General features: G+C 42.7%; 1 non-coding gene across 1 annotated transcript; it reads left to right on the top strand.

The window, feature by feature from the left end:
- Window positions 1-9424: 9424 nt before the first annotated feature.
- Window positions 9425-9496, top strand: TRNAC-ACA. Its single transcript has one exon. It is a non-coding gene; the product is annotated as a tRNA-Cys (tRNA).
- The last annotated feature ends 4546 nt before the right edge of the window (window positions 9497-14042 follow it).

Raw genomic sequence — 14042 nt, 5'->3', positions numbered from 1 at the left:
AACTTCTCTTTACTATTCTAGCTTCCCTCAGACACATATGTCAACTGACCATATATCTGCCTGGAGAGTGAGTTTCTCTCTCATCTCACCACTGAACTCAGCTTTCCTTTTGAAGATGCGAATCAAGCTAACTCTCTGGCAGCTACTAGAACCATAAGGCACCATATGTGAGGGTCGTAGGATCTAGCAAGCAAGTCTTTTGTAACTACAATTTATTAGTTTACTAATAAAAAGGTAATGATGAAAAATTGTGACATTTTCTGAGTCCACTGTGATCTAGACACCTTGAATATATTACATAAATTAACCCTCTCCTATCATCCTGGAAGTAGATGTTACTGTCTCCATTTCACAGATGAAGAGACAAAGTCTCAGAGCTTAATGGCTTGTCCAAAGTTATGCAGCTAGCTATAAGTGTCAGAGTTGATGTTGATAAAAAGAACATATCCTTCTGCTTCCAAAGCCTGTGTTCTTTTTATTCCATAGAGATGATTCTCAATGTTTCAGAGTGGGATATGTAGTACTTGAAGAGTCAATAAAGAAAATGAGTTACCTGAAAACACTTGTTTTTCATCTGCAGTGAAATGAAGTGAAAAAGACTCTCCTTCTGGAAGAGCCTTTCTCACTGGTGCCTGAAGTGGAGAACTGCTTAGCCATCCTACCAACAGGATTACATCTGTGGCGGGTGGGATCACTGGGACTCACTGCCCTCTCTTCTAAGGGTGTTGTCGTTTTGCAGTTGCTAAGTTGTGTCTGACTCTTTGCAACCCCATGGGCAGTACACCAGGCTTCTCTGTCCTCCACTATCTCCTGGAGTTTGCTCAAACTCATCCATTGAGTCAGTGATGCTATCTAACCATTTCATCCTCTGCCACCCCCTTCTCCTTTTGCTTTCAATCGCTCCCAGCATCAGTGTCTTTTCCAATGAATCAGCTCTTTGCATCAGGTGGCCAAAGCAGTGGTGCTTCAGCTTTAGCATCAGACCTTCCAATGAATATTCACGGTTGATTTCCTTTAGTATTGACTGGTTTGATTTCCTTTTAGTCCAAGGGAATATCAAGAGTCTTGTTCAGCACCAAAATTCAAAAGCATCAATTCTTTGGCCCTCAGCCTTCTTTGTGATCCAATATTCACATCCATACATGACTACTGGAAAAAACCATAGGTTTGACTATATGCACTTTTGTCTACAAAGTGATATCTCTGCTTTTCAGCACATTGTCTAGCTTTGTCATTGCTTTCCTTCCAAGAAGCAAGTGTCTTTTAATTTCATGGTTGCAATCACCATCCACAGTGATTTCAGAGCCTAAGAAAATAAAATCTGTCACTGCTCCCACTTTTTCTCATTTTATTTGCCATGAAGTGATGGGACCCAATGCCATGATCTTAGTTTTTTAATGTTGAGTTTCAAGCCAGCTTTTTCACTCTCCTCTTTCACCCTTATCAAGAAGCTCTTTAGTTCCTCTTCATTTTCTGCCATTAGAGGGGTATCATCTGCACATCTGAGGTTGTTACTATTTCTCCCTTGATTCCAGCTTGTGATTCACCCAGCCTGGCATGTTGCATGATGTACTCTGCATAGAAGTTAAATAAGCAGAGTGACAATATACAATCCTGGTGCACTCATTTCTCAATTTTAAATCGGTCAGATGTTCCATGTCTGGTTCTAACTTGCTTCTTGACCTGCATACAGGTTTCTCAGAAGACAAGTAAGGTGGTCTGATGTTCCCATCTCTTTAAGAATTTTCCATAGTTTGTTGTGATCCACACAGTCAAAGGCTTTAGTGTAATCAATGAAGCAGAAATAAATGTTTTTCTGGAACTCCCCTTGCTTTCCCCACAATCCAACAAATGTCGGCAATTTGATCTTTAGTTTCTCTGCCTCTTCAAAACCCTGCTTGTACATCTGGAAGTTCTCAGCTCACATACTGTTGGCGCCTAGCTTGAAGGATTTTGAGCATAATCTTGTTAGCATGTGAAATTGTATGAGAGTTTGAATCTTCTAAGGAACATTCCCTAAATAACCCTTCCATTCCATCTAAGCAATTCATACGCTGACACTTTCTGGGAGCTGACAGAGCACTGGAACTAGGGTTGAGCTGACCAGAGTTAGACTCATGACTCTGCCACTTAACATGCAAGAGAGCAGAATGACCATTAAATGACCACATCTCACAAAGGGGAGCAGGGGCTCTCACAATGTTAGGCGGGGAGCCATGGGTGAAATCCTGCATGTGAGGGAACCCTGCAAACTGTTAAAGTGTCTGAAAGATGTAATGGACAGAATGTAAGGCCCAGGAGGTCTGCTGGGACCCCACTCACAGGGCAATCAGTTTGTGGATCAGAACCCATGACCACATGGAAACAGTTTCTCCCAGGGGAACAACACTCTACAGTTTAGAGTCAAGCAGTACAGCACAGTGGTTGGTGACATGGACTTTGATGTCAGCCTGGATGGAGACAAACAAAATTCGGTTATTTCTCTTTGTTTAATTAGGACAGATTAAGTGCTCTGTATACAGCAACACTGGGAAAGAAACTTCACACCCACTAGCTTTGTTAACCCAAGCAGGTCAGTAAATCTCCCAAGCTTCAGTTTCCTCATCTGTAAAATGAGCATAACACAGTCCATCTCAAGGTGTTGGCACCTTTATAGGAAAGAGCATACTGACGCTTCTGAGAACAGCGCCCTGTGAAGGCAGCTCTAACTCCTCGGCATCTATGTATGACCTCTTCACCTCATTTGCTTGCCACAGTCATCTGGACCAATATTTTAACACCATGGAGCAATGACCATTTTAAAGATAAGGGAATCAAACTGACTCACTCATGTGTCTCACCTGTTCTTGTGAGCAGCATGAGGCACCTACAGGGCAAGAGTGCTAAGAGCAAGCATTCACTGGTGCTCCCTGAAGGCGACCTAAGGATGACTGGACTGTGCAGGTTGCCCAGAGGCTGCAGAAAAGCACATCATCCCAGCCGTCTCTGAATCTTCCCACCAGTGAGACCTAAGCACCAGACAGGTCCACGTGAATTTGCTGGGCTTCCAGGAGCTGAATAGACGTGGGAAACCTGCCAGACTTGGCCTCATCCCTAGAAAAGTTCTGTCACCCTTTGCTGCCAACTCAGACACTTGTCATATTATTCATGCATGTGGTGTCTTTCCCAAGGAGCACTGGCTCCCCAGAGGCTGGCATGGAGAGGCCAATATCAGGAGCCCAGAAATCCAGACCAGCAGTGGAAAAGTCTGGTGCAAACTTGGGGGCCTGCTGGTCTCATCAGCGTGTGTTGATCTTGGGCAAACCAAGAAAGGCCCCCTATGGCTGGCATCCTCAGGCCCAGCCCATCAGTCACACCAGGGAAGCCAAGCACAGTGCTAGACACTGTGGACAGCAGGGAGGGAGAGGTCTTGGTTTGCTCAGGCTGCCATGACAGAATGTTGGGTGGCTTAGGCAACAGACATTTATTTTCTCAGAATTCTGGAGGCTGGAAGTCTGTGATCAGGATGCCTGCATGGTTGGTTTCTGGTAACAGTGCTTTCTGGCCTGCAGATGGCTGCCTTCTTGCTGTGTTACCACACAGTGGAAAGAGAGTAATCAGCCTCTCTGGTGTCTCTTCTTATAAGGGCACAAAGCCCATCATCAGGTCCCACTTTCATGACCTCTAAATTTAATCACCCCCAAAGTTCCCATCTCCAAATACCATTGCATTAGATGTTTGGGGTTCAATATTGAAAGTCTGGTGAGAGTGAGGATGTAGTTCAGTCCACAGTGGGACCTAAGCATTTGGTTACATTTGGATTCTGCTCAGTTTTCAGTGATGTATTTAAGGGAAACAGTGACAAACTAAAAAATGCAGAGAAGAGAAAGCAGAATAGTAAAGGATCTTAAAGTCATGTTATATAAGAAAAAATAGTAAGTCAACCATAAAGGAACCTGTGAGGGCCTATACTAGTATAACGGGGAAAGTGAAAGTTGCTCAGTCATGTCCAGCTCTTTGCAATCCCATGGACTATACAGTCCATGGAATTCTCCAGACCAGAATACTGGAGTGGGTAGCCTTTCCCTTCTCCAGGGGATCTTCCCAACCCAGGGATTGAACCCAGGTCTCCCACATTGCAGGTGGATTCTTTACCAGCTGAGCCACAAAGGAAGCCCATAACAGGAGAAAATAGTTACAAATGTTAAGATGCTAAAAGACAGATACAGGAGTCCTACCTACAAAATTATCAAGGTAATAGTTAAAATTTACCATAGTATTTACAAAACATTCAGTATTTTTATTATAATTTTAGGGTAAAAGCTATTTGGTGAGAGTGTCCATTCCAATAGCATAGATGATTATTACTAATGACTAAAGAGCCCATTTAGTAATTAGCAGATTACAAATTCAATCTTTCTGGTCAGCCCTTGTAATAAAACTCAAATTATTTAAGCAACTTCTTTTTCTTTCGTGTGCACTCACAGGTGAGCAGCAGCTTGCCATTTCCTTCTCCGATGCATGAAAGTGAAAGTGAAGTCGCTCAGTCGTGTCCGACTCTGTGCGACCCCGTAGACGGCAGCCCACCAGACTCCCCCATCCCTGGGATTCTCCAGGCAAAAACACTGGAGTGGGTTGCCATTACAATACTACAATTCAATATTGACCTTTTGTGGCAAATGAAACAAGACCCCAAGTGAACCCTCATGCCAGAGGCCTTTCAGTCATTTGGTTGAGGCAATCCTAAAGGAAATCCACCTTGAATATTCATTGGAAGGACTGTTGCTGAAGCTGAAACTCCAATACTTTGGCCACCTGATGGAAAAAGCCAACTCACTGGTAAAGACCTTGATGCTGGAAAAGGTTAAAGGCAAAAGGAGAAAGGGGCAACAGAGGATGAAATGGTTAAATAGAATTACCAGGTCAGTGAACATGAATTTGAGCAAACTCTATAAGATAGTGGAGGGCAGAGGAGCCTGGGGTGCTATAGTCTATTGGGTTGTAGAGCCAGACATGACCTAGCAACTGAATAACAACAAGGACCCAGTTCAGGAAAATTGCAAACACTTTCCTCAGAAAAATGCATTAAAGATGGACAAATAGTTTTAATGATGTATATAGTTTCACAGAGTTAATGGGATCATAGTTGGTGCTCAGGGATTATTTGTTAAATGGCTTAATGAATGAATGTGTTGAAACCTATTTTATTTTACCTTGGGGCAAGGCTATTTCATACATATAGTTGGGTACCACTGTCCCTTCTGAGGTAGAGGCTCTTTCGAGGTTTCCAGTCGTCACACCTCGTGACGTTGGTTGGGTTTTGTTGGGCTCTGCTGGGTGTGGCTTCCAGCTGAAGGTCTGAGTCAGGTCTATTCTTTCTTTCTCATTGTGGAGCCCAGGCTACAGGGACAGGACACACCAGATCTTTGTGCTCATGGTGATGACGGAGCATTAGATGTCCTGTCATGTTGATGACAGACCAAGACCCAAAGTCACCGAGTGGAGTGTACACTCCAGCTATGCTGAGGCCATTGCAAGGATGTGGATGGCTAATACCATTATAGGGAATGGAAGAATCAAGACTAATAAGTCAAACTCCAGACCTTCCACCTACTTCATGGAACTTACCTGAGCTGAGTTTTGAAGGACATATTGAAGGGAGTAGGAAAAAAAAATATTAGGAAAGGAAACAAAGATGAAAAATTACAAATAAATAAATGGATAAGCAAAGAAAGCAAGAGAGAGTGTGTGAGAGGACATCTGAAAGAACAAACTGGTAGGAAATTCCAGGTAAATACTATCATGGTTTGAAGTGCTTTGTTGTTTGTTGTTGGAGAATTCCTTGAAGTTCGGAGTCCTGGAGAAGGAAGGTGGGGAAACTGGAATGAGTCCCAGTCCTAATATTATGGGCACTGAGTCAAAACTACTCCTCTTTCATCTGGTTTCTCCATTTGCAAAGATGAAGGATTCTCCCAGGTGAAGTCAAAGGTCCCTTGCAGTTTTGAGAATGTTCGTATTCTAGTCCACCTGGAACCAAATTGGACCTATTCTGGGATTGACCTCTAGAACCAAGAGAGAGGAGAAAAGAAGGAGTGATTAACAGCCATGCTTAAGCCCACACAGCAATGGAGACTGGCGATAAACAAGATGGCACTTTCCAAAAGACAGGACAACCATCTGGGAAATCCATGCTGGAATATCCCTTCCAGGTTGGCCCTGGAAATCCCCGACTGTAGAGCATTCCTACCTCCAAAAGGTTGAAGGGGCAAAGGGAGGGCGAGCCTACATCTTATGCCAGATACATAAAGGCCATTCCAGTTACTTAATGGAATCCACAGCTTGAAAAAAGAGCAACTTGTTTTGCAAGCAATTCTAGGGCACCAGCTCCTATGTTTCCATTCACACCACATGACCTCAGGTCAGCAGAATATGGAAAGGACGGCCTCAGCCAATGCCGCCAATAGCCAAGGCTAACGAGGCTCTAGGGGAAAGGCCTTCAAAGAGTCCACAGATATTACTTACCATGTCTGCCAGTGAGAATTTTGACCAAAACAAAGTGGGGGCGCTGGGTTGGGCCAGGCAGCAGGAAGTGTGAACATGCTGCATTAATGGCCATGGGACTATGGACACTCCTAAAGGCTGCCCTTTTGAGGTCTGGATCAGCTATGAGGCTGTGCTGGGGAGAGCCACCGACACCCAACTTCTCTAAAGCGTTAGGGAATCTGGGAAGTTAGACAATCTGCTTATCATCCGCCAGCAATAGGCATTGCTGAAAGACACCTGGGTTCTTCCTCTGAACGAGCCACTCCACTCCTGTGTGACCCTGTGTGAGTTACTGTCCCTCTCTGGGCCTTGATTTTCTCATTATTAAAGAAGGAAGTTGGATTAGCCCTAAAGTTTGGGGGAATATACAGAAGTGAGTTTTTCTTTAAGCAGGCAATATGTGGCTGAAAATTTACCTGCTGATGTGTGTGCGCCTGTGTGTAGCAACTTATAATGGTGGAAACTAAGGCTTAGGGAGAGTCATTTCCTAAAGTCAGTTCAGATGGGTAAACAGGGCTTTATTCATTAGAAGGACTGATTCTGAAGCTGAAGCTCTGATACTCTGGCCACCTGATGCAAAGAGCTGACTCATTGGAAAAGACCCTGATGCTGGGAAAGATTGAAGGCAGGAGGAGAAGGGGACCGCAGAGGATGAGATGGTTGGATGGTATCACCGACTCAATGGACATGAGTTTGAGCAAGCTCCAGGAGATGGTGAAGGACAGGCAAGCCTGGCATGCTGCAGTCCATGGGGTCACAAGAGTCAGATTTGACTTAGCAACTAAACAACAAAATGTGGGTTAGTCACGTTGCTAGGTTCGGGGAGTAGGAGCATGATTAAGGCTCAGTTCTTCTCTTCAGGAGACTTCAGTTGGTGCAAATTGTTTTTGTTTAGTCACTAAGTCATGTCCAACTCCTTGTGACCCCATGGACTGCAGCACGCCAGGTTTCCCTGTCCTTCACCATCTCCTGGAGCTTGCTCAAACTCATGTCCATTGAGTCGGTGATGCCATCCAACCATCTCATCCTCTTCAGTCCCCTTCTCTTCCTGCCTTCAATCTTTCCCAGCATCAGGGTCTTTTCCAATGAGTCAGCTCTTCACATTAGGTGGCCAAAGTATTGAAGCTTCAGCTTCAGCAACAGTCCTTCCATGAAGAACTTGGTGGCAAGACAGACCTGTAAAAAGCTAATCATAGCACAATGTGGTGGGAGCATCAGAGAATGTAACACAACTGACCGGGGATAAAGAAATAAGGTAGGGGTAGAAATAGAGCCTCTTGCCCTGAGTAGTGGGAGAGGAGACTGGGGGAGAGACTTGTCAGTGGGAAAAAAAAAAATTCCTGAATTGTCCTGTATGATAATTATGAGTTATCTTTAAAAGTGAATGAGAGTGGCTGGAAAAAAAGGATAAAGAAGGCTTTCCAAGACAAAAGGCAAAGCATAAGGCATGGAAATGTAAAAGGAAGAGCTCAGCATAAGATCTCACTAGAACCCTCTGATTAACACTATGTTGTTGGAATGTAAAATAGAAAGAAGTGAAACAGTGGCTAATCTGAGCTCAAGCAAATATTTTCTCAAAGCAAGTCCATCCTTCTTCCATTAAATCACTTGGCTTCTTATTTCACTTTGTTTGAAAATACCTTATAAAATATTCTGATGCACGAAACGTTACAAAGAATAAAAGAACACCATATACTTACCATTCAGTTTAAGAAATAAAACATGGAAACATCACCATAGAACCTTGCAGTCCCCACCATGAGCATGCTTAAGGGAGCAGATCTATCTCTCAAAGTTGGCATCACAGTAACGGAACTCTGAGGACTGGGACATAAAGTTGGAATTTTAATTTATTAATTTCTATTGCAAAATCTGTCACATGGACTGGACTATGACTGTCTCTGAAGTTAGTACATTCCTTCCTTGTACCAAGCTACAGGGTACACCACATCTTAGTCAAAAGTCAAGTTGTCAGTAAGCAGTGAGAAACTCCAGACAGCCTGACCAATTTATTCTTTCCCAGTGGCTAGTTCCTCGTGAAATGTCAAATTATAGACAGATGTTTTCTTGGTAAATCTGAAGTCAGATGAGCCAAAGCTCTAATGGCAGAATCCTGAGGTAGCCTGATTGATATCATGCTCCCTCCCAGCCTTCCTCTTCCTTCCTCTTCCTCCCTTCCTTCTTTCCTCCCTTCCTCCTCAGATTTGCAAGATAAAATACAGAACACCCAGGTAAATTTGAACTTCAGGTAAACAGCGATTTTCTTGTTCATTTTATGCAAGAGTAGTGGCATTGCAGTGCTGTGATACAGAGTAGGACCTTGCTGTTTATCCACTCTACATGGACTAGTTTGCCTCTGCTAATCCTACACTCCCGTTTCTTCCCTCTCCCTTCCCCCTCCCCCTGGGCAACCACAAGTCTGTTCTCTGTGTCTGGGAGTCTGTTCTTGTTTCATAGATATGCAGATTTGCACTGTATTTTAGAGTCTGTGTGTAAGCGATATCAGTGTCATGCTCCCTAAGAGAATATTGAGTACAGTTCCCTGTGCTGCACAGTAAGCCCTTATTAGTTATTTACGTGTACATCTCAGTCCCAATCTCCCAGTGTACCTCTCCACCCACCCCTTCTCTCTGGGCAACCGTAAGTTTATTTTCTACATCTGCAACTCTATTTCTGTTTTGAAAATAAGCTCATTTGTACCATTTTCTTTTTTATATTCCACATGTAAAAGATATCATATTTGTCTTTCTTTGTCTGACTTACTTCACTCAGTATGACAATCTCTAGATCCATCCATGTTGCTGAAAATGGCATTATTTTTCTTATTTATGGTTTAATAATATTGCTATATATATATATACACACATGTATATGTATATATATATATACATATATATGGACTTCCCTGGTGGCTCAGACGGTAAAGTGTCTGCCTACAATGCAGGAGACCCAGGTTCAATCCCTGGGTTGGGAAGATCTCCTGGAGAAGGAAATGGCAACCCACTCCAGTATTCCTGTCTGGAGAATCCCATGGATGGAAAAGCCTGATAGGCTACAGTCCATGGGGTCACAAAGAGTCGGACATGACTGAGCGACCTCACTTTCACTTTCATATATATATATATGTGTGTGTGTGTGTGTGTGTGTGTGCGTGTATATATATTTATGGGTTTCCCTGGTGCCTCAGCAGTAAAGAATCTGTCTACAACACAGAAGATGAGAGTTCGATCCCTGGGTCGGGAAGATCCCCTGGAGAAGGAAATGGCAACCCACTCTAGTATTCGTGCCTGGAAAACCCCATGGACAGAGAAGACTGGGGAGGCTACAGTGCATGGGGTCGCAAGAGTCCGACACGAATTAGCAACTAAACCACCACCACCATATGTATGTATCACATCTTCTTGAACAAATAAATTTCTGGTATAACCATGTCCCAAATATTGCATGAGACAAACTTATTTTTAAAAATCATTCATTTTTTTATCTAAAGTTCACACTGAACTGATTTTTTTTTTTTTTTTTTTTTTTGCTAAACCTGGAAATCCTCTAGTTCTTCCTTCCTTTGGTAGACACTTATTGAGAATTAATCACACATAAGCAAATAGGACTTTTTTGTATTTTCTTGCCACCCAGCGCCTTTTGAACTTCCATTTTATGTTTTCAGGAGTTTCTTTTTTTACGTTTTATGTTTGTTTATGTTTTCAGGAGTCTCTTCCTTTCTGAGTCTGTCTCACTATGGTAGAATGGGAAGAATGCCATTCCCCAGTGCCTGTGAAGCTGAGTCACGAGCAGGTCACATGCTTTACCAACGAGAGTCACTATTATTAGTTATTAAATGTGACTGGGGAGTCAGCTCCTATGGAAAATTTCTTAGTTTTGACAAACATGTCATTAATGTAAAGTGCCAACATTAGGGGAAACTGGGTAAGGGATCTATAGAAACTCTTTGTATTAGTTTTGCAGCTATTCCATAAATTTACCATTATTCTAAAGTAAAAAAGGTTATTGAAAAGATAGAAGCAGGAAAACTTGTTAAATGACTATGCACAGTTGTCTAGGCAATAGAATGGTCTATAGGAAGGGCATTAAGATAGCCTGAGAGAGGCAAATTGGGGCTTTGCTTTTTGAAATAGAATTGACTTCTTCAGAATGCCCTTCTGATATTAAGAAAAGGCTTTCCAATCACAGGAGTGCAAGACGCATAAACAAAAGCCTTAAACTGATCAAGACTTTACAAAGTGACCAAGTGCCCCAGCAACACATACCAGAGGTGTGCATGCCCCGAGTCCTGAGAGATTTCCAGTCCTCCAACCCCCATGGAGAATAATTTTTTTTGTTCAAATCCCAGAAGCTCCCCCACTACACTTCTTATTTAGCTGATTTATAAATGTTTGGTTTTTATTTGCATCAAATAAATTGTTCCCAACAGTGAGCTGGTGATTCAGCCTGGGTGGGGAGCTCCCTCCTGTCCTAGGGCCATATTCCTGCTAATTGTTATTCTGCACATGGCCTTAGGAAGCCCTTCATTTATCCTGTAGTTAAGTACAGCAGTTTTCTCTTCGACTGTTAAAAGCCTGGGTGGAAATGAAATGAATGTCTTCTTTCTCACTGCACAATGGTTTTGATAGGTAACTGGAAAGAGCCCAAGAAGAGGGATTGTGTATATGGGCAGAGGTGTGGTCATTCTCTGGCCTCCCCACATGCCCTTGAACACCCCTTCTGGTGGTCAGCAGATGCTGTTGGGTTTCTGACCATACCCACTACTATACTGTAATCCAGACCTCCACCATTTTTTCTTCCTGGGTTCCTATAGTAGCCTCCTCACTGGTTTCCCTGTTTCTTCCCCTGACTCATCCCAGTTCCCAACAATTTGTTAAAACCAGAAGCCCATGCCCTTCCTGCCTCTGCTCAGAACAACTGGGCAGCTTCTGTCCTCACTCAGGATCGAAAGTGAAAGTCCATCATCTCTGACTTGTCCACTCCAGCCCTGGTGGGCTGGCTTGGTGTTCCTCAAATACATCAGGCATGCTCTTACCTCCAGGCCTTTGCCTTGGCATCTCCCATCATCTGGAATGTTTTTCTCCTAATATCCTCATGGCTTACCCCCTCACCTTCTTCATCTCTTTGCCCAAATGCCACCTTCTTGGTGCCACTCCCCTGCCCCCTAAATCTAAAATTGCCACCTGATTTTTCCAGGCAGGGTGTTTTATCTCATTTTTTGGTTTTGTTCTTTATTTTTGTGTTCGTTTGTGCTTTATCTCCAGTGCCTATCAGTGCTCAGCAAATGTTTGTTAAATAAAAAACACTGATGGTGAATATTTACTGAATGGATGCACAAGTAAATAAATCTCACCACATCACTGATGGTTCTCCATTGCCCTAGAATAAAGTTTAAATTCATTAGAGAACAGGACCTTCCAGAATCTCTTGACTCTCTCTCTTGAGTTTTGCCTCTCAACGGCAAGCACATCACAGCTCATCTACACTCACATACCCTGTGTCCCAGCCACACTTAAATACCTATTTAAAGTGCATACAAAACTCTTTCTGTCTTCACAGTTATTTTCAAGTCTTCCTTGGCTTATCATATTGCCCGTGGATGGAAAGGGTGGTTTTCGTAAGGCTGCTCCAATGCCTCCTCCTTTTCCGCTTTCAATATCTAGCAGCTTGTATTACTTTACTATAATTTTCTACTTCTAAGTCTCCACAATGAGACTGACAACCCTGAGGCCAAACTACATATGTCCCTGGCCATTGTGCCGCCAAATCCAGCACATTGGCCAAATCGGTCTGATTCCTTTCTACCAATACTTATTTTTTCACTGCAAAACATTGCCTCTATCTTGGGTAACCTGTAAAGCCCCCACATTTGGCCCATTTCAAGTCCTTGGCTCATATAATCCTCATTTGTTCATGTGCCAAATTAAAGTGCTAACAACAACAAAAAAAAGTGAACATTTCTCAGACTCACGAGCATGGAGAACAGACTTGCGGTTGACAAGGGGGAGAAAAGAGTGAGGAAGGAATAGACTGAGAGCTTGGGATTAGCAGATTCAAACTTTTATACATAGGATGGGTAAACAAGGTCCTCCTGTATAGCACAGGGAATTATATTCAATACCCCGTAATAAACCATAATGGAAATGAATATGAAGAAGAATGAATGTGTGCATATGTATAACTGAATCGTGGTGCCTTACAGCAGAAATGAACACAACACGATAAATTTTAATTAACACAACATAGTAACTCTTTCTGTCTTTACAGTCAGAAAGTAGATCAGCAATACTTCAAGACAGTATATTAAAAAAAAAAAAAAAAGAACATTTCTATCCTTCTAAAGCAAAGCAAAACTTCAAAAGCTTGAATAAGTATAATGTAAAATTTCAATTTTAATATGTGTCTTCCCAAGTGTTTTACTTAAAAACTGAGATTAGTCATTTCACACATTAAACATAGCTTCTATTTAGTTTGCACATAATGTCATATGAATAGAATAGTCATGGTTTTATTTAGAAGAACTAAAACATAACAAAATATCAAGTTGGCTTAGCCCCACCAACAGAAGTCATGCAAGATGCAAAATGACATTAACTGGCTCAATCAGGGTAAGTCTTTTCCATGAGGAAAAGATTCCCCTCACCCTTGGTCTGGTCTGTTCTCTCAAAGCCTTTGATCTGTGTTCTCCCTTAGCTGTTTAGGACACTGGGGACACCAGTTCATATCACATACTTACCAGGCAGCGTACCTGAGAGCCGGGCACCCAGAGATGATGATGTTCTGCTGGATGCTGGGGAGGAAATGGCTTTCCCTGGTAGATGTTGCATCAATCAAAAGGTGGGGGTGATGGCAGAGGATATCAAGGAAACAGAGGCTGTATTCAGAGGCCTCAACTTCTGCTCTAGAAATCCTATCAGATGGACCATCATTTACCTCCTTTCTCCCATTCAGATCCTTGCCTTTGTCACAGAAAAATTTTTTACAGGACAGCAGGGAGTCAGGAGGGGAGTTGCATAGTGGTAACGACTTATGTTCAGGGAGAAGAAGATTCTGAGTGGGCTTGATCATTTGCCCCTGCCCCTTCAGGTCTCGAATTTACCCAAATCAGTCTAAGAGACTTGACTTGTGCCTATGGCTGGCCCATCAGTTGTCTCTAAACCCTTTCCCAGTTGACATTTCCAGTCTTTGTGTCCAAGTTGGTGATGTGTTGAAATGTCTCCTTGGAATGTCTGAAATCTGTTCTTAGAAATGCATAAAAATTGTTTAGTCATTTTTATAACCAAAGCAAGAACCAGGCCTGGCCTGCAAGGACCTTTCTCTGACCATGATTTTGATTTTTCCAAGCTGGAACTCCAGTGTGCTTTGATGAAATTGTCAGGAGATCAGGATTCAGGAGAAAAAAAAATTCTATGTTTTCTCAAAGACATTTTACATATGTGAAGCATTTACCCTATATTGTATGTGGTGGTGGTTTAGTCATTAAGTCCTGTCCGACTCTTGTGACCCCATGGACTATAGCC

The sequence above is a fragment of the Bubalus bubalis genome, chromosome 3 (assembly GCF_019923935.1).
Source record: "Bubalus bubalis isolate 160015118507 breed Murrah chromosome 3, NDDB_SH_1, whole genome shotgun sequence".
Classification (NCBI taxonomy): domain Eukaryota; kingdom Metazoa; phylum Chordata; class Mammalia; order Artiodactyla; family Bovidae; genus Bubalus; species Bubalus bubalis.
This window is presented reverse-complemented; position numbering and strand designations above follow the sequence as displayed.